A 25,666-nucleotide genomic window follows, 5' to 3' on the forward strand; every position below is an offset into this window, starting at 1 on the left:
AACGCATCTGTTGGGTTCCGCGAAGGCTGCGCATCGCTGAATGACAATTTTCCTATTGTGTGTCTCGGAAATCTCTGAAATAAAAGCTGTTTTTCTGAATCCTCAGAGGCGGCTCTGATTTGTTGAGGCGTCAAAATAAGGGAGTCAGCGCAACCTTTTGCAATCTCGAAAGACCCGGCTCCGGTGTTAGCAGAAACGGTGAGGGGAAACAATCAAATAGACAAAGCCCTCACCCGCTTCCGCAGTTCACCAACTCCCCTTCTCATCGGATGTCACTATCCCAGGGTCAGGGAACTCAGCTGCGGAGTACAAGATGAGTGTGCAAGCAGGACAGAGCTGCGGGGTGGGGGAGTGGGGGGGGGCTGCACCTCTGGGCCCCGCAGACTGCAAGTCACCACCACCCACCCGGAGGCGTAATGTTGGCGCCGAGTCCCCGGGATACAGAAGCTCAGAATCCAGACAAGCGTGGGGGCATCCGGGCTGCAGAGCAGACACATTTATTCGCGATTTTGCCTGCTGCAGGTGACCCCAACTAGAAAAAGGAAACCCCAGCGCAGAAAGTGGTGCTCTTTTCCTAAGGACAATAAACGCCGCCGCAGCTCGCCGCTGGGCCTGTAGCGCGCCGTGATCGTATAGTGGTTAGTACTCTGCGTTGTGGCCGCAGCAACCTCGGTTCGAATCCGAGTCACGGCATACGGTATAAGCCCAAACTAGCTTGGGTTACACTTTTGAATTCTTGTTTTTAATTTGTAAAAAAGCGTTTTGTGGGTAAATTATGTACATTATGTATGGGCAAATTGTCATCTTTTTTAGTCTAGAGTACTACACAAGTTCTGGCTTATGGTGGTAATCGCTGGGGACTGAACCTGGGTTGGTTTTGTTTTTGAAGATGATTTTTTAAAAAGAGTTCATAATTCTGCCTTTGTTCCAGAACGCGTCGTAGACATGTGGTTAAAGAATTGGGTAAATAATTGTCTGCATTCAGTTCATTCTGTGGCTCTTTCTTATCCCCAAGATCCCATTGTCTCGTCTTCTGTTGCCTCTTCCTCGAGAGTCGGGGTCCCAAAACTCCGGTCCCCTAAATCGTCCGCTCCAGAAGGAATTTGAGGACACAAACTCCAGGTTCCCACAGGCCAGCGGTCACGCTCTCGGAGTCTCGGTTTCCTCGGCTTTTGTTTGTTTGTTTTTTGTCTTTTTTTCAAGGATTCTACAAGTGCAGAAAACGAGTTGGGGGATTGCCTTCACATTCACCAGGAAATAACCCAGCGAACACCACAGCACTAAGAGAAAGCTATAGAGCAAAAGTAAAGCCAATTCCAGAAAGCCCGGCTAGCTCAGTCGGTAGAGCATGAGACTCTTAATCTCAGGGTCGTGGGTTCGAGCCCCACGTTGGGCGTATTTATTTTAACTTTCTTCTCGCTCTACCCCCTTAGATCTGTTTTTTGTTTATTGTTACCAAGATAATCTCTGGAGATAGATTCAACTGGATGAATCTGTTTTCTTTCTCTTTCTTTCTTTCTTTCTTTCTTTCTTTCTTTCTTTCTTTCCTTCCTTTTTTTTGCCTCCAGGGTTATTACTGGGGCTCGGTGTCTATATCACGAATCTCTTTCTAGCTGGTTATTTGAAGGTCGCTAAATGAGAAAGACGAAAGAAGCTTGGGGGAGGAGCTGTGGATGGTGGGGAGGGGACTTAGGGGTTGGGGCGAGGAGCATGGAGCCTCTTATCGCAGGAAACCGGGATGCAGGGCGGCGCAATGGCCAAGTACACCCATAGAGGCCACAGGTGGTAGTGGTGCTGCAGGAGTTTGGAGTGAGTGGCTTCGTCCCCAGAGAAAACCTGAGATTGTTAACTGCATTTTTGGTGCCTTTCAGTGCTGGGAATGGCACTGTGGCTTCTGCTGGTTTGCAAAGCGACTGAAAACCAAGTTGGACACCTTTCAGCAGACTTCACCAAAGAGCTGGCATTCTTTCTGTAATTAATATGATAAGCCCTCTGCATTCCCTCTCCTTCGCCTTCATTTACCAGGACTGCTTTTCTATGTATGAATATGTTTCTATATATAAGTATGTTTTACTCTTTTATATACCCTGCCAAACATCTGCAAGAAGACCAGTACACTAGCCAGTTATTTTCAGTGTTATGCCAGGGCAAACATTCTCACGACCACCTGGGAACTTGAGAGCATTGCAGATTCTCAAGTCTCCCTCAGACCTACCTACTGAATCAGAAATTCGAGAAGAGAGAAAGGAAAAGTTAAGAATCCTGTGGTTCAGTTTGTTATCAACGGATTTCAGCTGTTTGGGGATGTGAGTACACAATTGGGACAGTGAGATGGATGCTGATGTGCCAAATCATAAACTCCAAATAAAGGGTTTCTAATACAATGTGAGTGGCATATTTGTCCTCAAATTGTCATTTGTTGGTGAAGTTTGCTTATGCTGGTTCAGTTTGGTTTATGCAGTCATAGTCAATATTGTCTCTCATGTTTCTGAGTTTGTGCATAGTTAGAACTGCCCTTTTCACACACATCAAGATATGCAGTAACTGTTTCTAAACACTTTTTGCTGGCATTTTGTGAAATTTTTTTTTCTTTTTCCACTTGTTAAACAGGAGATTTTAATTGCCTCAGTGTTTGAGACAGACAAATTCAAAACTAATAGCACTTAAGAGTTATTTACTTAGGGGCCAGGCGGTGGTGCACCTGGTTGAGCACACATATTACAATGTAAGAGGAAGTGGGTCTTAGTCCCTGGTCCCCTCCTGCAGGGGGATAGCTTTGCAAGTGGTGAAGCAGTGCTGCAGGTGACTCTCTGTCTCTCTCCTTCTCTATCACCCCATTCCCTCTTGATTTCTAGCTGTCTCTATCCAATAAATAAATATCTAAAAAAAATTTAAAAGAGTTATTTACTTTTTATTTAATTAATTAATTTATTTATTTTTACCAGAGGGCTGCTTATCTCTGGTTTATGGTGGTGCAGGGCACTGAACCTGGGACTTTGGAGCCTCAGGCATGGGAACCTGTTTGCATAACCATTATGCTGTCTACTCTGGCTGGGTTGTTATTTTCTTTCTCAACCAAAATTTTAGAAATGATAAACTGTGGTCTGGGAGGTGCAGTGGTAAAGCTTTGGACTCTCAAGCATGAGGTCCTGAGTTTGATCCCCAGCAGCACATGTGCCAGAGTGATGTCTGGTTCATTCTCTCTCCTCCTATCTTTCTCATAAATAAATAAAATCTTCAAAAAAGAAAGAGGTGGTGCAGTGATAGAGCTTTGGACTCTCAAGCATGAGGTCCTGAGTTCGATCCCTGGCAGCACATGTGCCAGAGTGATGTCTGGTTCTTTCTCTCTCCTCCTATCTTTCTCATTAATAAATAAATAAAATATTTAAATAATAATAATAAACCTACAGTGAAATTATTTCAACCTAAAATTTTCTTTCTAGTAGAGTACCAATTAACTATATGACTATAGTAGGCATTCACAGACATATAATGTCTCCAAAAGTTGAATTCTTAGGCAACCTGTCAACAGAAGTTATTAGGAGTTCTACATCAGCAAAAGGAATGGGGCAAGAAGATCATCTGGGATCCATGAAGCAGGGAGTTAAGAAAAGAGAAACAAAGAAATCCCAGTATGATGGTGAAGTAAAGAGAAATGTGGTAATTGCAGCTGTAGAGAAAGTTGGACCAGCTGAGTCGGACTGGGGGTGGAGGAAGAGTCTGGGATCCCCACCCCCACACCCAGCTCAGGATTCCTGGGCTCTAAGAGGGGAAAGCAGTCTAAGAGGGAAAAGGTGAAGTGGCTTCCTACTGTTAGCAACTGTGGAACTGACTAGGCCTAATTAGGCCAGGAAAGTGGACTATTCTCTGAACCTGGAAAAGGCGTAAATCTAGCTAAGCCTGAATCTGTGGTAGAATGCCACTAAATAATGTTTATGTCATTATCTCAATTAACAGAAAACACCCCAACCTCCTGTTCCCCCACCCTTCCAGACCAGTCAATGCACCCTATTAGCCATGACCAACAGGACCAGTTGGGCAGAGGAGCCCTTTCCTGAAGTAGGTGGTTCAGTGGGGGAATACATGCCTTCTACATGTAAGGCACTAGGTTTAATTCCAGACACCACTTGAGAGGACCAAGAATAGAGAGGAGTGAAAATTTGTGGGTGGTACAGAAATGGAGAAAGGAGGGGAAGACAGAGAGGGGGAGAGAAAGACAGACACATGTAGAACTGCTTCACCATTTGTGAAGCCACCCCCCTGCAGGTGCGGAGCCAGAGGCTGAAACTCGGATCTGGCTAGAACCCGGATCCTTGCACTTAACCCACTGTGCTACCGCCTGACCCCCAGAGCAGTGTCTTTTTACACCTCTCTCATCATCTTTCTTTCTCAAAGAAAAAGAAGGGGGAGGAGAAGAGGAAGGGAAAAGAAAAGGAAAAGTAGTGGTACTTGGGTTGAGCATGAAGTACTTCCATGAGACCCTGAGTTTTATCCAGGCACTACAAAATAATGATAATGAGGGTGAGGGTAGACAGCATAATGGTTATGCAAAGAAACTTTCATGCCCGAGCCTCCAAAGCCCCACGTTCAACCCCCTGAACCACCATAAGCCAGAGCTGAGCAGTGCTCTGGTAAAAAAATAAATAAATAAAATTTAAAAATGCCTGAGACTCCAAAATAATGATAATTATAATAATAAAACCACAGTGTATAGAAAACGAAATTTAACATTTAATGGATAAATGAATGAATGTTTTTTTGTTTTAATAAATATTTATTTAGGAATTGGAGTATTACACCAAAGTAAAAGACTCTGGGGTGGGTGGGTGGGTGGGTGGGGAGAATACAGGTCCATGAAAAATGATGAATGAAATAGTGGGGGTTGTATTGCTAAATGGGAATCTGGGGAATGTTATGCATGTAAAAAAAAAAAAAAAGAAGTAGAAACGCAAAGCAGAAATTGACTGAGTTTGGAGTATGGCACCAAAGTAAGAAAGCAGAAGTATACTAGAGTTTGCAGTGAGTACCTCCCTAATACTTCCTCTCCACTTTTCCAAGCTTTGGGTCCATGATTGCTCAACAATTTGTTTGGCTTTGTATGTTAACTCTCTTTTCAGTCACCAGGTTCCAGGTGTCATCAGGATGCCGGCCAGACTTCCCTGGATTGAAGACACCACCAATGTGTCCTGGAGCTCAGCTTCCCCAGAGACTGATCCTACTAGGGAAAGAGAGAGGCAGACTGGGAGTATGGACCGACCAGTCAACGCCCATGTTCAGCGAGGAAGCAATTACAGAAGCCAGACCTTCTACCTTCTGCAACTCTCAATGACCCTGGGTCCATGCTCCCAGAGGGATAGAGAATGGGAAAGCTATCGGGGGAGGGGGTGGGATATGGAGATTTGGCGGTGGGAATTGTGTGGAGTTGTACCCCTCCTACCCTATGGTTTTGTTAATTAATCCTTTCTTTAATAAAAAAAAAAAAATTCAAAAAAAAAATATTTATTTATTTCATTTTGTTGTCCTTGTTGCTTTATTGTTGTTGATGTTGTCATTGTTGGATAGGACAGAGAGAAAAGGAGAGAAGAGGGGAAGACATAGAGGGAGAGAGAAAGATAGACACCTGCCAACCTGCTTCACCACCTGTGAAGTGACTCCCCTATAAGTGGGAAGCCGGGGGCTCGAACCAGGATCCACACATTGGTCAGTTCTCTTGGCACCATGTGCACTTAACCTGCTGTGCTACCACTGGACTCCCAATGAATGAATGTTTAAAAAAAAAAAAAGATGAACTTTGGGAGTATATGGATGGATACGGTGAGGCTGGGTCTGGAGGGTCTCGTACAGAATTCTCAACAAACATGTCATTTTTCACTCCTGATTAAATAATACTAATAATAATAACAATGTCTTTCTCTCTCTCACTCTCCCTTTTAAGATAGAGAATGAAAGGCAAAGAGATTAAAAGACACCGGGGGAAAGCTTCACAAGTGGTGAAGCAGGGCTGCAGGTGTCTCTCTATCTCTCTCCCTTTCTCTCTCACTCCCCTCTCAATTTCTGTTTCTATCCAGTAATAAAACTAAATACGAGTGGAGCCCAGCAGAGGAGGAGCAGGATGCCTGCTGCCATGTCCCCATAGGATGGACCAAGAGGGAGGGATGGAAATAGGAACATGCTGGGTTGTCAACTGACCCCAGTTCTGTGCACCAGGGTCCCCACATAGTACAAGTGCCCTGAATCAGAGGCAGTAGAAGCATTGTGTTCACGGAGGAGCAGCTGCAGGAGCTCTGGTGGTTTGGTTTAAGAACCAGCAGGCCAGAACCCTAGAGGCAAAAAAACGAACAAAACAAAAAACGAAGTCCAGCAGGCCAAGCTCTCCAGCTTTGCAAAAGCAAACCCCCAAAGCAACCTCAGGGGGTGAGGACTTCCAACCCACCCATTTATCCTTGGCCCCAGCTCCTGTGACCCTGCCAGGCCCAGTGGTCCTTGCTTTCCGCAGCCCTGGAACCTCACCCCTCCCTCCTGCCCCTGCAGGCCCAGCCAAGCCAGAGAGGTCATGGTCCCACAGTGCCCCAAGTCTCCACCCTGCTCCTGGGGGACCTGAATTTTCAGTGCACCCTGCTGCCCAGCCACCACCTGTACTGTGGACCACTCAGACCTTGGCTTATCTCTGGAGTACCTGCCCCTCTTCCACAAGTGCATGGCCTTGTTTGAAGTGTTTGTCCCTGACATCTTCTCCTCCTCTGATAAGATCGCAGCTCAACTCAATTCTGTCATCCAAGAAGCTGAGACCTTGGCCTTTGGAGATGGGCTGAGCCCAGATGCCCCAGGGCTCTACTGCGAGAACCTCAGCTTTGGCCCCAGCAGACCTCACCTTTTAATTTGCCATGGGGCTGGTAGCCCCCCTTTGCTCAGTCCCATGGGAGGCTTCTCCAAAAGGGAGTTTGGACTCTCAGCCCAAGGCCAGGCCTGAGGGGATCCTTCACAGGGCACCCAGGGGGAGCCTGCTTCTGACTACACTGAGGAGGACTCCCTGGACCTGCTCTCCCCCCGACTGCCTGTCTGCCCTCAATGTGGTCGACCTCCTGGACCTGGGTCCTCCATCATTATTGGAATCCTACTACTGGAATCCTGTTCAGCAGAGTCTCAGTTGACCCTGACTCGCCCAGTCCTGGAACCCTGTACTTAATCCCTACAGACATAGTGACCCCAGACCCACCCCATGACAGCAGCCCTGGAGTCCCTGAGCCTGAGGCTGCTGCCCCCCAGAATAAAGTGACGTTAAACCTTGGAGGGAGGAGTCACCCCTGAGGGCACATTTTCCCAGGACACATGCAGTGGGAGGTGGGGGTGGGGGAGGGGAGGTGGTCCTGGCACCAGGTTCACTGGAGGTTTGTTTTGCCTCAAATTAGATTAGTTTTGTTTGTTTGTTTGTTTGTTTGCCTCCAGGGTTATTGCTGGGGCTTGGAGCCTGCACTACAAATCCACTGCTCCTGGAGGCCATTTTTCCCATTTTGTTGCCCATTTTGTTGCTGTTATTGTTGCTATTGCTGTTGCTGGAATTGTTGGGACATTGTGAGGATGTGGTTGAGCTTGGCAGGGCTTGAACCTGAGGGGTGTGTCTATCCTGTTAGTCTCTCTCTCTTCCTAGAGGTTGAGCAAGGAAGGACAGTAGTAACCCCAAAGGTGTGCCTCGTCCTATCAGACTCCCTGCCTCACAAAGTGCCCCCACATTCCTGATACTATGGCCTTTAGATAAAAATGAAGGGGGGAGATGTCGGGTATTAAGCCAGCTGCCCCTACTCCACCCTGCATTGCTGATACTGTGGCTTATTTACATAATCATTGTTTTGCCTGAAAGATCCCCACCCATTCCATTCCTTTGATCTGTCTTCTTTGAGACCCGCCCTGCCTGCAGGGTAACATTAATGCTACAAGTTAAAACAATCACAACAGTAGCTAAGGAAGTTTATACCTTCTCAGCCCACTTTTGCCTTTCTCCACCCCCTTTCCTAGCCATTTCCGTTTCCGACTTGCCACTTCCCTTCTATCCTATAAAAGTGTTGTCTCTGATCAATAAAACATGCATTACCTCCCTCCACATTTTTGGTTCCTGAGTCATCTATCTCCCATGTCGCTGAGTGAGTAGCAGCCCAGGCTGGTTCCAGTCAAATTCTTTCCAACCCAGAAGAGCACACACCTGGGAAGAGCCATCCCCATGCTAGCCCAGCAGCTGGAATGAACAGAGAGAAATCGAGAGAGGAGAGGAAGCCAGAGAAGGGAAAGATAAGACACCTGAAAACCTGCTTCACTGCCTGTGAAATGACAACCCCCCTGCAGGTGGGGAGCCAGGGGCTTGAACCAGGATTCTTTTGGCAGTCCTTGCGCATCACACCATGTTGTTAAAATTTCGGAAGGCTCTTGCTGGCCGGGCTAGCTTCACGGCGGGTAACAGACGACCAGGAACTCATGGTTGAGCTGTAGGCAGTATCTCTTTATTCATGCAGGATGCAGCCCAATCTAAGCCGAGCTGAGCTAAACTAAAGGTACTCTAAAACTCACAATGCTGTCTTTATATATACTTGCCAAGTAGGGTGGAAACAGGATGTGACATAGAGAGGGTGGAGAGAAAAGTGACTGGTGAAAATCAGAGTGTGACAAAGAGGGGACAGATTAGGCGAGAATCCTATCACTGAACCACAAATGCCCTGGAGGGAGGGTGGAACTTGTTAACAGTGGTTATGTAAATAGAATGAAGTGGTTATGTAAATAGAATAGTGTTAAGCAGGGGGATTTAAACCAAATGAAACAGAAGGGGTCTCATGCATACCAACAATTCCCCCTTTCTTTTTAACTAATGGCCATTGTGGGGTGAACAGAAACGTATATCGTACAGGCGTTTTCAAAAGAACTGGCATAAGACATGGAAAACAAAATAGGCGAGCAGCAATAACCAATGTGATGTCAAGGGGAACTTTTCTTGCCTCAAAGGGCAAGGCCTAGCAGGCGAAAGGGCATTTCTTGCCTCTGGGAATGCTTCATGCCTCTGGGGGCATCTCTTGCCTCAAAGGGCGTTTCCTGCCTCTGTGGGCATCTCTTGCCTCTTGGGGCACTTCATGCCTCTGTGGGCATAACCTAATAAGGAGGGGGAGTTTTCTGCCTCTGGGGCAGAGCCTGCAGGCGAGGGGACATGGTCTATAAAGTCTCAAGGCAATTGGCTGAAGTTAGTCTTTGAGAAACACAGCAGCATGTACCAGTAAGTCCGATGGAGGTGTCAGTCCAAAGTAGCTGACCACAGAAGAAAATGCCGGAGGATGAAACACTGCACGTCTGTCTCAATGGGGAATGTCGGCCACCAGAATTCTGCTTTTCTGGAGAGAGTGATCTTTGGAGTCTGTGAATCTGTTTCTTTAGGACGTGCCAGGTCTCATCATTGGTTTCCGGGGGCGATGTCAGAGAACAGGATCCAAATGGATTTCCAGGAATTCCATTTGAGTAGATGTTTTTTCATGTGAAGACTTTGACAGCTGAAATTCACTTACTTGTCAAACAAAACTTGTAGCAGATTAGAAGTTTACTATAATTGATAACTCCATTATAATTGGAAGTCCTTTCTAGTATGATTTTAAGGTTGTTTAAACAGTTTAATCTCAATAAAATGTGGAAAGGTAAACAGAAGAACCACAGTTAAAAGCCTCAGGCATGAGAATAATTAACATAATCATTGCACTATCTGCCCCACCCATAACTCATATGGTTTCCAGGATTAAACGTTTCAGATTCATGTCAAGACATAAAAGAGAAATCAAAGGAGGGAAAAAACAACTTTTTTGGATTGTTTCTGGATGTCTCTAGAAATCATGGCTGCGTCTAGCATTTTTTTTAAGTCAATGTCAAACAAAAATTCAGTCATTTAAATGATTTTCTTATGAAATGCAACTTGAACCAGATTATCAAGATCTCACCATGTAGGATTAAGAGTCCCCGGAGGGCGTCCTAGTTCAAAAAGCTCTTCGAAATTCCATTTAGGGTGTTTCTGACTGTTCCTGCTGGATTGCTTCAGGCACCCATTTTTAAAAGCGTCTTCTCATTGAAGAAAGAATCCAATCAGGAGAGTAGAACTAACCACGTGTCTCCATACTTGGGAACTGCCAGGGTACTCGAGAATGTTCTTCAAATTAGAGTAGTCCTTCTCCATGGGAAACATTCGAGAAGAAGTCCAGAAAGTCCCAGTGGAAATCCCCATGCATATCCCAAGGTCTACGATCACAGTCATAAAGAACCAAACTGTGGCCCGGAGCAAAATGTAGTCTTTTTCCTCAGGAAACATGGGAGAGGGAATCCAGAAAGTCCAAGGAGAAATCTCCGTGCATCTCCCAAGCTCTATGATCCCGGTCATAAGAGACCAAAGTTCCCGGTGAGGGAACCGAAGTGTGGCCCAGAGTAAAATGTTCCAGAGACAGAGAAACTGTCTCATAATGAAACAGTAGAGGCTTTGGCAAACCTCTTCATAAGTAGAAGAGAAGACCATAGTGCATAGGTAGGCAAAGTCTTCACTTATCTGGGAGTTGCGCAGGTCTGGCCCCACGTTGGGCGCCATTTGTTGTTAAAATTTTCGGGCTCTTGCCGGGCGGGTTAGCTTCACGGGCGGGTAACAGAGACGCGGAGACAACGGCTGGGCAGGGAAGCTGTATTTCTTTATTCAGGAACAACGATTCATAAACTAAGACAAACTAATCACCAAACAGAACTCTGCTGTCTCTTTGCGGCGGCACAAACACTCTCTTACTCTTGAACTCAAGAACTCTCCAACTCTGGAACTCTGGAACTCTACTCTGGAACTCAGGAACCCTCTCTTACTGGGGAACCCTCTGAAACTCTGGCACTCTCGAACTCAGGAACTCAGGAACTCTCCAACTCTGGAACTCTGGAACTCTCGTACTGGGGAACCCTCTGAAACTCTTCCACTGTGGAACTCTCTCTTACTCTGTAACTCTGAAACTCTCGAACTCAGAAACTCCGTCACTCTCGAACTCAGGAACTCCGTCACTCTCGAACTCAGGAACCCTCTCTCTGGGTTCCTTTGGGCGGGGCCAAGCAGGCCCGCGAAATTAACAGGACTCATCCAATTCTCTTTGGGGGGGGAGGGCTAGAACAAACCAATGTAAAGCATACGACAACACCATGTGTGCTTAACATGCTGCGCTACAGCCAGGACCCTCTAAATTTGATTTTTATTGGTTTAACTTTTGATTTTATATATTTACTTATTTATTATTGGATAGAGACAGAGAAATTGAGGGGGGAGATAGAGAACGGAAGAGAGAGAGACACCTGCAGTCCTGCTTCATCACTCATTAAGCTTTCCCCCTGAAGATGGGGACCAGGGGCTTGAATCTGGGTTCCTGTACATTGTGATGTATGTGCTTAACCAAGTGTGGCACCATAGTTTAACTTTTAATATCTGTAGATGTGAAAATTCAGAGACTAAGTAATACAGAGACTAAGTAATACAGAACTGGATGATTTCAATCCTGAAATCAGAATTCCAGTGTTTTGAAAGGGTCATCATTGATTTTAATGGAGCCCTTCTCTATCACTATTGTATATATTCTATGTCTCTATTGTCCCAGCAAACCTGTACTGTTTAATTGCTAGATTAACTCAATAGGGGGCCAGGTAGTGGTGCACCTAGTTGAGTGCACATGTTACAATCCACAAGGACCTAGGTTCGAGCCCCCAGTCTCCACTTACAAGGAGGGAAAGCTTCATAAGTGTTGCAGATGTTTCTCTGTATCTCTCCCTCTCCATCTCCTCCTTCCTCTCAATTTCTGGCTGTCTCTAACCATTAAATAAATAAATAAAGATAAAACATTAAAAAATGATGACTCGTGGTCTGGGAGGTGGCACGGTGATAAGGCTTTGGACTTTCAAGCATGAGGTCCTGAGTTCAATCCCTGGCAGCACATGTACCAGAGTGATGTCTGGTCCTTTCTCCTCCTATCTTTCTCATTAACAAATAAATAAAATCTTAAAAAAGATTATTCAATAAAGGTTTGAACATAAAAAATTAAAATAAATAAGGATCCAGGTTTGAGGCCCTGGCTCCCCACCTGCAGGGGAGTCACTTCACAGACAGTGAAGCAGGTCTTCAAGTGTCTATCTTTCTCTCCCCTTCTCTGTCTTTCCCTCCTCTCTCCATTTCTCCCTGTCCTATACAACAACAATGACAGCAATAACAACAACAATGATAAACAACAAGGGCAACAAAAGGGAAAATAAATAAATATTTTTAAAATTCTTTTTAATTAAAATAAATAGAGAAGAAGAGATTCAAGCCCCCATCCCCCAACCCCCCCAAAAAAAGAGGGTGAAAGAGACCACAGCACTGAAGCTTCCTTCAATGTGGATGTGGTGGGGCCCAGGCTTAAGAACCTGGGTCACACACATGGTAAATCCAATCTAAGGGACCAATTTCACTGGCCCCAGACTTTCTTTCTTTCTTTCTTTCTTTCTTTCTTTCTTTCTTTCTTTCTTTTTTTGTATTATCTTTATTTATCTATCAGGCTATCAGGTAGAAAAAGCCAGAAATCAAGAGGGAAAGGTGTGATAGAGAAGAGGGACAGAGAGACACTGGCAGCCCTGCTTTACCACTTGCAAAGCTTTCCCCGTTCAGGTGAGGGGGAAAAGGGTCCTGAACGTAAGTCCTTGAGCACCGTAACACTTGCGCTCAGCCAGGTGCGCCATCACCTGACCCCACCCTGGAGTTTCTTTCTTACAGCAAATTTTTAGAACGGTTTTGTAACTATAGAGACATTGAACAGGTAATATTGTTCCCATACACCCATCCCCACTTCCCTCCACGCCACTGTTTCCCCTAAAGAGTATGTTGTATTGGTATGGTGTACTTGTTACTGATGAACCCACGTCGACATATTGTTATTAACAAAGGTCCATGGTTTAATTAGTATTGGTCTTGGTGTTGTAACTCCTCTCAGATTTTCATTGTTAAATAATTTTGTCATTTGCTGCATCGTGGTGTCACTTTGAAAATGAGTTTTTTTTTCTTTTTTTAAAATTATCCTTATATTTTTTCTTTTTTTTAATTTATTTTCCCTTTTGTTGCCCTTGTTTTTATTGTTGTTGTAGTTACTATTGTTGTTGTTATTGATGTCATCGTTGTTAGATAGGACAGAGAGAAATGGAGAGAGGAGGGGAAGACAGAGAAAGGGAGAGAAAGATACCTGCAGACATGCGTCACCGCCTGTGAAGTGACTCCCCTGCAGGTGAGGAGCCGAGGACTTGAACCGGAATCTTTACGCTGGTCCTTGTGCTTCGTGCCACATGTACTTAAAGCATTGTGCTACCGCCCGACTCCCTATCTTTATTTATTCATTGGCTAGAGACAGCCAGAAATTGAGAGGAGGAGGGGAGATAGACACCTGCAGACCTGCTTCACCACTCGCAAAGCTTTCCCCTTGCAGGTGGAGACCGGGGGCTCGAACCCGGGCCCTTATGCACTGTAATATGTGCGTTCAATCAGGTGCGCCACTACCCAGCCCCGAAAATGAGTTTTTTCAAAAAGCTGTTTATTACCTGATACTTTCACTTGTTTAAAAATATCTGTTGGGAGTCTGGCGGTAGCTCAGCGGGTGGGAGTCGGGCGGTAGCTCAGCGGGTTAAGCGCACGTTGCGCAAGGACCTGGGTAAGAATCCTAGTTCGAGCCCCCAGCTCCCCACCTGTAGAATGTTGCCTCACAGGCGGTGAAGCAGGTCTGCAGGTGTCTTTCTCTCCTCTCTCCATTTTTCTCTGTCCTATCTAACAACGACAACATCAATAACTACAACAATAATAAAAAAAGAACAAGGGCAACAAAAGGGAAAATAAATAAATAAATAAAAATCTGTTATCTTTAGATTTGTCTGATGTTTGGGCCAGAGGCAAATATACATGTGCTTGTTACAACTTTTTCATTGAATCATGATAAAGTCTAGCTTGAGTTTTTCCTCGTCTGTTAGCATCTTTATTTTATTTTATTTTATTTTGTTACAAGGGTTATCACTGGGGGTCAGTCAGTGCTGGCACTATGAATCCACTGCTCCTGGTGGCCATTTTTTCCAGTTTTTTTCTACTTTATTATTATTATTATTATTATTATTTTTAAATATTTATTTTATTTATTTATTCCCTTTTGTTGCCCTTGTTGTTTTATTGTTGTTGTTGTTGTTGTTGGATAGGACAGAGAGAAATGGAGAGAGGAGGGGAAGACAGAGAGGAGAGAAAGATAGACACCTGCAGACCTGCTTCACCGCCTGTGAAGCGACTCCCCTGCAGGTGGGGAGCCGGGGTTCAAACCGGGATCCTTATGCCGGTCCTTGTGCTTTGTGCCACCTGCGCTTAACCCGCTGCGCTACAGCCCGACTCCCTTTATTATTTTTTTATCTATTTATTTATTTTAAAGATTTTTAATGTTTTATTTGTTTATTATTGTATAGAGACAGAGATTGAGAGGGGAAGCTAGAGAGGGAGAGAGACAGAGAGACACCTGCAGCCCTGCTTCACCACTCCTGAAGCTTTCCCCCTGCAGGTGGGGACCAGGGGCTTGAACCTGGATCCTTGCACACTGTAATGTGCACACTTAACCAAGTGAGCCACTGCATGGCCCCTTTTTATTTGTTTATTTATTCCCTTTTGTTGCCCTTGTTGTTTTATTGTTGTAGTTATTATTGTTGTTATTAATGTCATCATTGTTGGATAGGACAGAGAGAAATGGAGAGAGGAGGGTAAGACAGGGAGAGGAAGATAGACACCTGCAGACCTGCTTCACCGCTTGTGAAGCGACTTCCCTGCAGGTGGGGAGCCGGGGGCTTGAACCAGCATCCTTTAGCCAGTCCTTGCACTTTGCACCACCTGCGCTTAACCCACTGTGCTACTGCCCAACACTCTCTATTTTTATTTGACGTGACAGACAGAAATTGAGAGGGAAGGAGGACATAGAGACAGAGAGAGCCCCACCTGCAGGGAGGATGTTCACAAGTGGTGAAGCAGGCCTGCAGGTGTCTCTCTTTCCCTCTCTACCTTCCCCTCCCCTCTCAATTTCTCTCTGTCCTATCCAATAAAATTGAGGGAAAAAATGGCCACCAGGAGCAGTGGGTGGATTGGCAGTGCTGGCACTGATCCCCAGCTATAACCCTGGAGGAGAAAAAAAAAAAAAAAAGGAGGGAGAGAAAATGATAGAAACCTGCAGACCTACTTCATGATTCATGAAGCGTTCTCACTGCAGGTGGACAACAGAGACGGGGGACTGAATCTTTGTACCTGGTGATATGTGTGTGCGCTTAACCAAGAATACCACCACCAGGCCCCCACATCTTTATTTACTTATCTGTGCTTCCCAACATCCTTAAAATTAAGTTCTGTATCTGGTGCAAGTTTTTATCCAGAGTTGTGATTTCCCCCCCCACACACAAAAGCACTGGTAATATTACTGGAATTCCACAATGTAGGAGAAACATTCTTGCCCCCCAAGTGATAATTTATTGTGGTCTGGGAGGTGGTACAGTGGATAAAGCACTGGATTCTCAACCATGAAGTCCTAAGTTCAATCCCTAGCAGTACATATACCAATGTGATGTCTGGTTCTTTCTCTCTCTGCCTATCTTTCTCATGAATAAATAAATAACTTTTTAAAAAATAATCATTTATTGCACCAAAGTAAAGTACTATAGGGGAAGGGTAGGGAGGGGAGCTTTTAGGTCCTGTTGCATGATGGTGGAGGACCTAGGCCAAGGGGGTGAGAGTGTTTTTCAGAAAATTGAGAAATTTTACACAAGTATCAGTATCAACAACTATACCTACTGTAAACCATTAATCCCCCCCCAAAAAAAAACCTGAAATCACTAGCACCTTGCACTTGGGCTTCTTGGCCTTCAAAACTGTGAGAAATAAGCATTTATTGTGTAAGTCACCCAGTCCATGGTATTGTCCTATTGCCAGTTTTTGGACTTTACTCAAAACATCTCAAAGGATAAAAATCAGAGGTTAGCTAAATATACTTGAGAGAGCACCCAAGCAGGGGACACACCATAATGGTTATGCAAAGATTCTCATGCCCAAGGCTCCTAAATCGCAGGTTCAATCCCCCGAGCCATAAACCAGAGCTGAGCAGTGCTCTGGTGTTTCTCTCTCTGTGTGTCTCCCTCGCTGCATCTCTCTCTAAAAAAAGAAAGAAAGAAAGAGTATCTTATGTTTTGTAAGTTTTCTACCACAGACCAACAGACAAAATTTCATTGCAAGCATAATATATAGCATAGAACAGCCAATTCTACAGTAGCAATAGAATGGCCACTACCTTGAAATCCCTCCCCCAAAATACTGATAATGTAATTTCTCCATTTACTGCCACAAGAATATATATCTCTGACATTTAGTTTCTATCTGATATAAAAAATTAATCTCAGGCAGGGGAGATAACATAATGGTTATGCAAAGAAACTCACATCCCTGAAGCTCCAAAGCCCCAGGTTAAATCCCCTGCACTACCATAAAACCAGAGCTGAGCAGTGCTCTGGTTAAAACAAAAAAAGAAAGAAAAAGAATATATATATATATCCCATTTCCATTTTTTTGGGGGGAGGGGGCACTGGGGCCTCACACTTGCATGATTCAATGAACATTTTTTTCTTTCTTTTAATCTAAGACATCGTTAACCATAAAGGAAGTACAACTCTTTGTCTCCTTTGCTAGATTAGTAATTGAGGCTCAAAGTCACATCAGGAAAGAACTAAAAACCCTTGCCCAGAACTTGAAACCTAACCACAAATGAAGATTAGGGTCTTCATGGTCTCAATTGTGACTATCGGATTTCCAAGGGTGTGCTGGAGAAAAATTCCAGCTCCAGCAAGTGAGAGAATTTTTTCACAATTCTGGGGTAAGAGAGATCTGAAGCCCCAGGCATGGGTGAGGGGGTTGCTTTTGCTTGGTAGCTCCTTCAGGAACTTGGCTTTGGAGCTGGGTGAGGTATTAGGAGATAAAAATATATAAAGCAGATGGAGATTTAGAGCAGGTTTCAGACAAAATTTGAAGGAAATAAAATAAGCCGTCCCTGGGTGGGCTCGAACCACCAACCTTTCGGTTAACAGCCGAACGCGCTAACCGATTGCGCCACAGAGACGTAGGAGCATCTATGTAGGAAGCTGTTTCCTTATGGTAGAAGTTGTTGCTTTTGGCCCTGGAGCCGCACGGAGGAGCTGGTCAGCCGCTCTCGCTCCCCTGGCCAAAGGCGCGCTCCCCACCCTGCCCCACCCCGCCCAGCAGAGCAACCCCAGGCTCACCTGGCGGGCGTTCACCGTTGCTACAAGGCGGGGGAACCTGGGTCCACCCGGCGGAAAGGGAAAGAAAGGGTCCAGGGCCGACCCGCGGCTCCTTCGTGCAGGTGTTTAAATCGCACGGGAAAAACCTTCATCCAGCAGGGATATGCGGTTTCAGCACGTCCTCAAGGTATCCCGGAGGAAGATAGCTTAAAGGCTCCGCACACCGAGCAGGGCTCGGCTGGACCAGGTCTCAAGCTCCGTGAGTGGAGGACTCAGGAGAGTGGACAACCAGAAAACGGAACAGGGAGAGGAAAGAGATGAATTTCCAGGGCAGATTTATTCACTGGTTCCCAGTAAGAACCTAATAATGTTGCGGCAGACAGGACTGCCCAGGCTACTAGAGACAAACAGAGAAACCAAGAGACACTTGGGAGAATAAGGAGTGCGTTTATTTATGCTAGCAGGTCCAGGTCGAGATCGCTTCCAGAAAACCTGAATCCCGGTCAGGAATAGAAGCAGGAATTTTTGTTTTTGTTGTTGTTTTAATCTTTAATTACTTATTGGATAGAGACCGTCAGAAATTGAGAAGGAAGGGGATAGAGAGGAAGAGACACCTACAGTCTTTCACCACTTGCAAAGCTTTGACTCTGCTGGTGGGGACCAGGGGCTCAAACCCTGGTCCTTGAGCATTGTCACAAGTGAGCTCAACCAGATGTGCCATCACCTGTCCCCTAGAAGTTGGTTTTTATGTGTGGTTAGCTGAGAGTGGGGTTGACTGCTCGTGGGTGCTGCAGGGCTGGCAGGTAGGAAGAGCTGCTTGTGGGGAGCTGCAGGAAGTTTTACAGAAGCAGAACTGAGCTATTAATATGGGAATTTTCAAACTAGGCAGGTTGATTTCGTTTTTCTCCTCTGACCCAGTTTATTGGGGCTGTAGAGGCTTGGCTCTGATTTCACTACCTGCTGCCTCAATAACACTATCTCTCATTCCTCCCTCTCCCTCTCCCCCTCCCTCTCTCTCTGCCCCCCCCATGCCACATCTGATTCCAGTAATTCTAGCATTTTAGTATGTTTACCAAGTCCTCTCTACTGGGACCTAAAAGATGATACCATCATCATTGCATTTTTTTCAGTTAGTGGTTTCATATTTTGAGAGAGATACCAGAGATACTAGAGCACTGCTCAGCTCTGGCTTATGGTGGTGCTGGGGATTGAACCCAGGACCTCACAGCTTCAGGCATGAGAGTCTTTTGCATAACCATTGTGTTATTTATCTCCCCAGTTCCTTATTGGTGATTTTTTTTTTTTTTTTACTAGAGCACTGCTCAGCTCTGGCTGATGGGGTTGAACCTAATTTTTTCTTTTTTAATATTTTTTATTTACCTTTTTTAGATAGAGACAGAGAAAAAGTAAGAGAGAACAGGAAGATAGAGAGGAGACAGATACTGGGCACCAGATGGTGGTGTACCTGGTTAAGCACACACATTACAGTGTGCAAGGACCTGGGTTCAAGCCCCTACTCTCCACCTGCAGGGAGGAGCTTCATGAGTGGTGAAGCAGGGCTTCAGGTCTCTCCCCCCCCTTCTCAATTTCTCTCTGTCGCTATCTAATAAATAAATAAAATTTTTTTTAAAGAGAGAGAGACACCAAAATTAATTGTGATGGTCCAGGAGATGGCTCAGTGGTAAGGCACTGGACTCTCAAGCATGAGGTCTTGTGTTCAATCCCTAGCAGCACATACGTGTGATATCTGGTTCTTTCTCTCTCTCTGTTTATGTTTCTCATAAATAAATAAAGCATTTAAAAAAAAACTGATTTGAAGCTTCTCCCAGGAGATGGGGACTGGAGGCTTGAACCCAAGTCCTTGAGCACTGTGCTGTGTGCCCTCTACCAAATGTACCACTACTTGCCACCATCTCCCCCTTTTAAATATTTAAATATTTTGTTTGTTTATTTTTTATCATTGTTGTAGTTATTATTATTGTTTTTATGGCTGTCATTGTTGTTGGATAGGACAGAGAGAAATGGAGAGAGGAGGGGAAGACAGAGAGGGTGAGAGAAAGACAGACACCTACAGACCTGTTTCACCACCTGTGAAGCGACTCCTCTGCAGGTGGGGAGCCAGGGGCTCAAACCAGGATCCTTATGCCTGCCGTTCCTGCACTTTGCACCACCTGCTCTTAACACACTGCGCTACCACCTGACTCCCTAAATATCTTATTTATTTATTTATTATTGAACAGAGACTGCGAGAAATGAAAAAGGAAGGAGGAGATTGAAAGGGAAAGACACCCACAGTACTAATTCACCACTTATGAAGATTTTCCCCTGCAGGTGGGGACTTGGAGGCTTAAACACCAGTTCTTGACCAATGTGACATGTACACTCAGTCAGGTGCCCACTGCCCAAGACCCCACCACCCCCTTTTCTTTTTCAAACGTGGAAGTTTATCTCCTTCAGAAAGAAAGAGGAAGACGCTGGTGGAATAATTAATTTGGATAGTGTGTTACTTTGCATTACCCAGGTCCAAGCCTCATCTGCATCATGTTGAAGAAAGTTTCTATGCTTTGTTTCTATCTAAAAAGATAGAAAGAAAGAGAAAGAAGCTTCAGTACTGTCTTTCTTTCTACCTATTATCTATCTATCTATCTATCTATCTATCTATCTATCTATCTGTGTATCTCAATTCAGCCCAGAACAGCTCCAAGAAGGTGGGAGGAGGGGGTAGTGCTGACTAAGGTAACCAGAGACAGATGGACAAAAGAACAGTGATCCTAGGAATCAGGACTGGCAATAGAAACATTTGAGGCCTTCCTCACAGCACTTTACAACCTGAAACATCCAGCTAATATTTCAGAAAAACTTCCTTTTCAGATTAAAGGCCATTCCACAGAGCACAGGAGGTAGGTAGCACAGTGAGCATGGTGCTAAACTTGAAAGCATAAGCCCCCAAGTTTAAGCCCCTGGCATCCAAGTGCCAGAGTAATGTTTTGGTTCTCTCTATCCCCATCTGTGCTAATAATCATAGGAAAAAAAAAAAAAAACTAGTTTAAGGACTACTCTAGACCATCCAACACTAGCAAAGATTGAAAATCACAACTGAAGGGGCTGGGTGGTGGTGCACCTAGTTGAGAATACATGTTACACTGTGGAAAGACCCAGGTTCAAGCCCCTGGTCCCCACCAGGGGAATAACACAGTGGTGAAGCAAGGATGCATGTCACTTTCTCTCTCTCTCTCTCTCTCTCTCTCTTTCTCTCACCCCTTTCCCTCTCAAATTCTCTCTTCTTTTGTGAAGTAAAGATACTACAAATAATTTAATCACACTCTGATAAGATTAGCATTGGAGGGCAGAAGATAGATAGCCTAATAGTTATGCAAACAGACTTTTGTGCCTGAGGCTCCCAAGTCCCAGGTTCAATCCCCTGCACAACCATAAGCCAGAGCTGAACAGTGCTCTGATTAAAAAATAATAATAATAATTAACATTGGAATTAGGGTGTGAAGGTTGAGTAACATCAATTTAGAAGGCCTTTGGGGGTGGTCAACAATTTGTTTGGCTTTGTATGTTAACTCTCTTTTCAACCAAGTTCCAGATGCTATCAGGTTGCCTACCAGACTTCCCTGAACAGACAACCCCACCAATGTGTCTTAGAGATCTGCTTCCCCAGAGCCCTTCCCCACTAGGGAAAGAGAGAGGCAACCTGGGAGTATGAATCAACCTGTCAATGCCCATGTTCAGCAGGGAAGCAATTACAGGAACCAGACCTTCCACCTTCTGCATCCCACAATGATCTTGGGTCCATACTCCCAGAGGGTTAAAGAATAGGAAAGCTATCAGGGGAGGGGATGGGATACAGAGTTCTGGTGGTGGGAATTGTGTGAAGTTGTACCCCTCTTATCCCATCGTTTAGTCAATGTTTCCTTTTTATAAATAAAACATTAAAAAGAAGAAGGCCTTGGGAGGGTTGGTGGGATGGGACAGACTTTCCGATCATTCACTGAACAAGCCACAATTCAGTACTATATACATTCAGGGTTCAGACAGTACTTAGATGGGTATAGGGAATGACATTCTTAGGGTCTAGATAGTAAACAGGGACACTGGTCTAGGCTGCAAAGGTAGTTGGGAAAGTTACCAAAAAAAAAAAAAAACCAAGCATGCCCAGTTACACTTCCCTGTTCATGGGATAGTTTTAGGAGTTGCACAACTTTCAGTGAAGTTTCTCCACGTCTATGACAATTTCTCTCTCCTTTCTTTAGAAAAACAGAATAGCAATAGTAGCGGAGAGAACACCATGCTCCAGTAATGGTTGAGCAGTACTCTACTGCTACTACACTGAAAGCCATGGGAACACTACCTGCCCAGTGTTGACCAACACTGAAGCCATGACAGTGCTACCCAGTAGAGGTAAAGTCATCACTGAGGACTGTGACAACACCTGTGGACCAAGGTGACAAACCCCCTTCCCATCAATCTACCCCCAGAGAATAACCCAGGAAAGTCCACTCAGCTATGTTATCCAGGCAGACTTTGGCATGAAGAAAGGGTGGGCCTTTTGGCGATGAAATACCTCACTTGGATAGTGTGTTGCTTTGTCATGTGCACAACCCAGGTTCTCGTCAGACACCCCCACACACACTCCCACCCCCCCCACAACACCTGTGGACCAAGGTGACAAACCCCCTTCCCATCAATCTACCCCCAGAGAATAACCCAGGAAAGTCCACTCAGCTATGTTATCCAGGCAGACTTTGGCATGAAGAAAGGGTGGGCCTTTTGGCGATGAAATACCTCACTTGGATAGTGTGTTGCTTTGTCATGTGCACAACCCAGGTTCTCGTCAGACACCCCCACACACACTCCCACCCCCCCCACAACACCTGTGGACCAAGGTGACAAACCCCCTTCCCATCAATCTACCCCCAGAGAATAACCCAGGAAAGTCCATTCAGCTATGTTATCCAGGCAGACTTTGGCATGAAGAAAGGGTGGGCCTTTTGGCGATGAAATACCTCACTTGGATAGTGTATTGCTTTGCCATGTGCACAACCCAGGTTCTCGTCAGTCACCCCCACACACACTCCCAACCCCCCCCACACACGTAGAAAAAAGTTTCCGTGGTCCAGGAGGTGTCACAGTGGACAAAGTGTTGGACTCTTTTTTTTAATATTTATTTTATTTATTTATTCCCTTTTGTTGCCCTTGTTTTATTTTTGTAGTTATTATTGTTGTTGTCATTGTTGGATAGGACAGAGAGAAATGGAGAGAGGAGGGGAAGACAGAGAGGAGGAGAGAAAGATATACACCTGCAGACCTGCTTCACCGCCTGTGAAGCAACTCCCCTGCAGGTGGGGAGCCGGGGTTCGAACAGGGATCCTTCCGCCAGTCCTTGTGCTTTGCGCCACCTGCACTTAACCTGCTGCGCTACAGCCCAACTCCCAAAGTGTTGGACTCTTAAGCATGAAGTCCCGAGTTCAATCCCCAGCAGTACATGTGCCAGAGTGATGTCTGTCTGGGTCTTTCCCTCTCATTAATAAATAAATAAAATATTTTTTTTAAAAAAAAAGGAAAAGGAAAACGCTTCCGTGTCCTGCACTCTCTCTCTGCCTTTATGTAAAAAATAAATTAGTTAAAAGAAATAACAGAGAGGAGCTTCGGTTCTGTGGTGTCTTTCCTTCTCTGTCTCACTCTTTATATCTGAAAACTCAACCCAGAACAGTCCTAAAGGTGAACAAAGTGTAGGGGTGGTGGACTGGTCTTCAATTTCTCTCCCTACAAACCATCTAGCCTTGCAGAATGCCGTATCCCACGTAGTGAAAGGCCATACAGCATTGTCCCTCACCAAGAACTCATTTGACAGCGCTCACTAACCTCACTGTAAAGAAGGGTAACGTTCTCTAACTTTCAATGTAAAGTCTAAAAACAGAACATTATTTATGAATGATAGCGGAAAGCGAGCACCACTTTGACACGTGCAATGGCAGAGATCAAAATCAAAATCAGGACTTGACGCTTGTGATTTGACACTTGTAAGTCCTGTACTTTAGCCATTACACCACTACCTCGGGGCTGCTGGCTTGTCTTTCTGAAGATTCCTTTTCTGGCCGGGTGGTGGTGCACCTGGCTGAGTGCACATGTTACAATGCACAAGGATCTAGGTTTGAGCCTGGATCCCCATCTGCAATGGGAAAGGTTTGCAAAAGGTGAAGCAGTGCTGTAGGTGTCTTTTTGTCTCTCTCTATCACCGCCTCCCCACTACCCCCTTCCCACTACCCCCTTCCGACTACCCCCTCCCCACTATCTCCTCCCGACTACCCCCTCCCCACTACCCCCTCCCCACTACCCGCTCCCCTTTCAATTTCTGACCCTCTATCCAGCAAATAAAGAAAAAAAAAACATTCCTTTTAGTTGCCTGGATACAATACAGTTAACAATAGTTAACCCTCTGATGTGATATACCAGCCATTCCCCTCTTAGTCATTAAGTTGGGATATAAATAATAGCAGGAAGGTAGATAAAGGCCTATAGATAGACAACATGGTCTACTTTAGGTTATAGCCAGATCTACATGAAGATGTGAACTCCCTAATGGTGGTGTGCATTTGGATTGCTTTTATAGATTATAACAAAGAAATGTCATGCTAAAAGAAAAAGCTTCTCATTATGAGAGTTTGAGTTCTCATAGTGAGCTTCTCTTGTTCTCTATCATCCCAACGACATATTACACCTAGCGAACACTTTGCTGCCCTGAACTGTAGCGAATATAAATTAGAAGATGGTAAATTGAAAGCACAACGGATTCAGCCGGAAAAGAAACGAACATAAGGAAAACGGACCTCCTGCACAAAACTGGACATCGTGGTGATAAGACTTGCACACAGAGACAGACTGAACGTCTTGCTAAGTCTTCCTAAAATGAATATGGTCTCAAGACCAAATCAAATACATGGGGCTTTACAGTCAATAAATTTATACCCCTTTTCCCATACTAGGGATCTAACTTCTTTTACCAGTCCCAACTTTCTATCCCTTTTCCAGCCATGACATTACCTCCTCAGACAATAACCAGGTTCACGAAACAGGACCTAGTTTAGTCATAAATTCTTTCAGAATACGCCTGAACTATACCAGCTATGAACCGCGAATTGAAGTAGTTCGTTAGCTCTGTAATTACTATATACAGCTGCTGAAAGACATACCACCAGCCATTGGCACTAAACCTTCAGGACACCTTCGATATAACCTTTCTTTGTAAACGGAAAATCAGGGGAGAGCGCGAACGCAGTCCCCCACTACCACAAATTATGCAGTCGAGTTTCCCACATTTGGGGAAATCGCAGGGGTCAGCACATCCGGAGTGCAATGGATAAGCCTCGCCCTGGGAAAACCACCTTCGTGATCATGGTATCTCCCCTGCCAGGTAAGTATGAGTTGCTCGCCCGCAGCCCCTCCACAGCCTCACGCGACATACACTGTAAACTCACGCTCACTTTACCAAACACACTCGCAGCCTCCACACAACTCCCACACACCGAGGACGCTCGTCTGCAAACAACCGGCCTGCACTCGCTCACAAAAGCACCCGCGACCACGCCGCCCTTCATCCGCACAACAACAACCATCAGCCCCTGCGCGCCCTCCCTCATCTGCATAGACGCGCCTGCTGTCTGCGCCCTTAGGAATCGTAGCCCTGCCTTTCACTCCGTGCAACACCCCCCTTTGCTCCCGGAGTGATGTCGCACTCTCTCTTTTCCACCTTCATTATTAGAGCTGCCTATGTATGTTAGGCAGGCCTCTACTGTTGCTGTCGAAAGGTGCTGCATATGTAGATTGCTGATCTAGTATAGTGCCTCTGCACAGGGCCTCTGAGGCAGAAGAGCTTTAGGTTCAAACCCCATTCTCACCAGAAAACAGAGATCCCCCTCTCTGGGAAAAAAAAAAAAAAAAAAGTGCTGTCAAAAATTTAGGGATTGTTTTGTTGTTTGTTTTAGTCATAGTCTAACATTTTCAGATAGGGAAGAAATTAAAATTACTTCTGATAGTGCTGAAAATATATTATTGAGGCTGGGTGGTGGGGTGCTTGGTTAACTGCAAGTGATACCATGGGCAAGGTCTCAGGTTCAAATCCTTGGCTCCCATATGTTCTCCCAGTGGGGAACACCAGGAATGGTAAAACAGTGCTGCAGGTGTCTCTTGTCTCTCTCTTCCTCTCTATAACCCTCCCCTCTCAATTGCTCTCTGTCCTTCCTGTCAGATAAATATGATAGAATAACATGTATGATTTAGGGGCCAGGTGGTGGTGCACCTGCTTGAGCACACCTTAGAATGTGCTAGGGCCTGGCTTCAAGCCCCTGGT

At 45.2% G+C, this 25,666-nt stretch overlaps 4 non-coding genes across 4 annotated transcripts; 2 read left to right on the forward strand and 2 right to left on the reverse strand.

Annotated features, from left to right (window-relative positions):
• The first annotated feature begins 621 nt into the window (after nucleotides 1–621).
• Nucleotides 622–693, forward strand: TRNAH-GUG (transfer RNA histidin (anticodon GUG)). The gene has a single exon. It is a non-coding gene; the product is annotated as a tRNA-His (tRNA).
• A 630-nt stretch (nucleotides 694–1,323) lies between these two features.
• TRNAK-CUU (transfer RNA lysine (anticodon CUU)) lies at nucleotides 1,324–1,396 on the forward strand. The gene has a single exon. It is a non-coding gene; the product is annotated as a tRNA-Lys (tRNA).
• A 15,701-nt stretch (nucleotides 1,397–17,097) lies between these two features.
• On the reverse strand, nucleotides 17,098–17,171 carry TRNAN-GUU (transfer RNA asparagine (anticodon GUU)). The gene has a single exon. It is a non-coding gene; the product is annotated as a tRNA-Asn (tRNA).
• A 7,403-nt stretch (nucleotides 17,172–24,574) lies between these two features.
• Nucleotides 24,575–24,738, reverse strand: LOC132541491 (U1 spliceosomal RNA). The gene has a single exon (XR_009552656.1). It is a non-coding gene; the product is annotated as a U1 spliceosomal RNA (small nuclear RNA).
• Nucleotides 24,739–25,666: the final 928 nt, after the last annotated feature.

Source organism: Erinaceus europaeus, chromosome 11, assembly GCF_950295315.1.
Source record: "Erinaceus europaeus chromosome 11, mEriEur2.1, whole genome shotgun sequence".
Lineage (NCBI taxonomy): Eukaryota > Metazoa > Chordata > Mammalia > Eulipotyphla > Erinaceidae > Erinaceus > Erinaceus europaeus.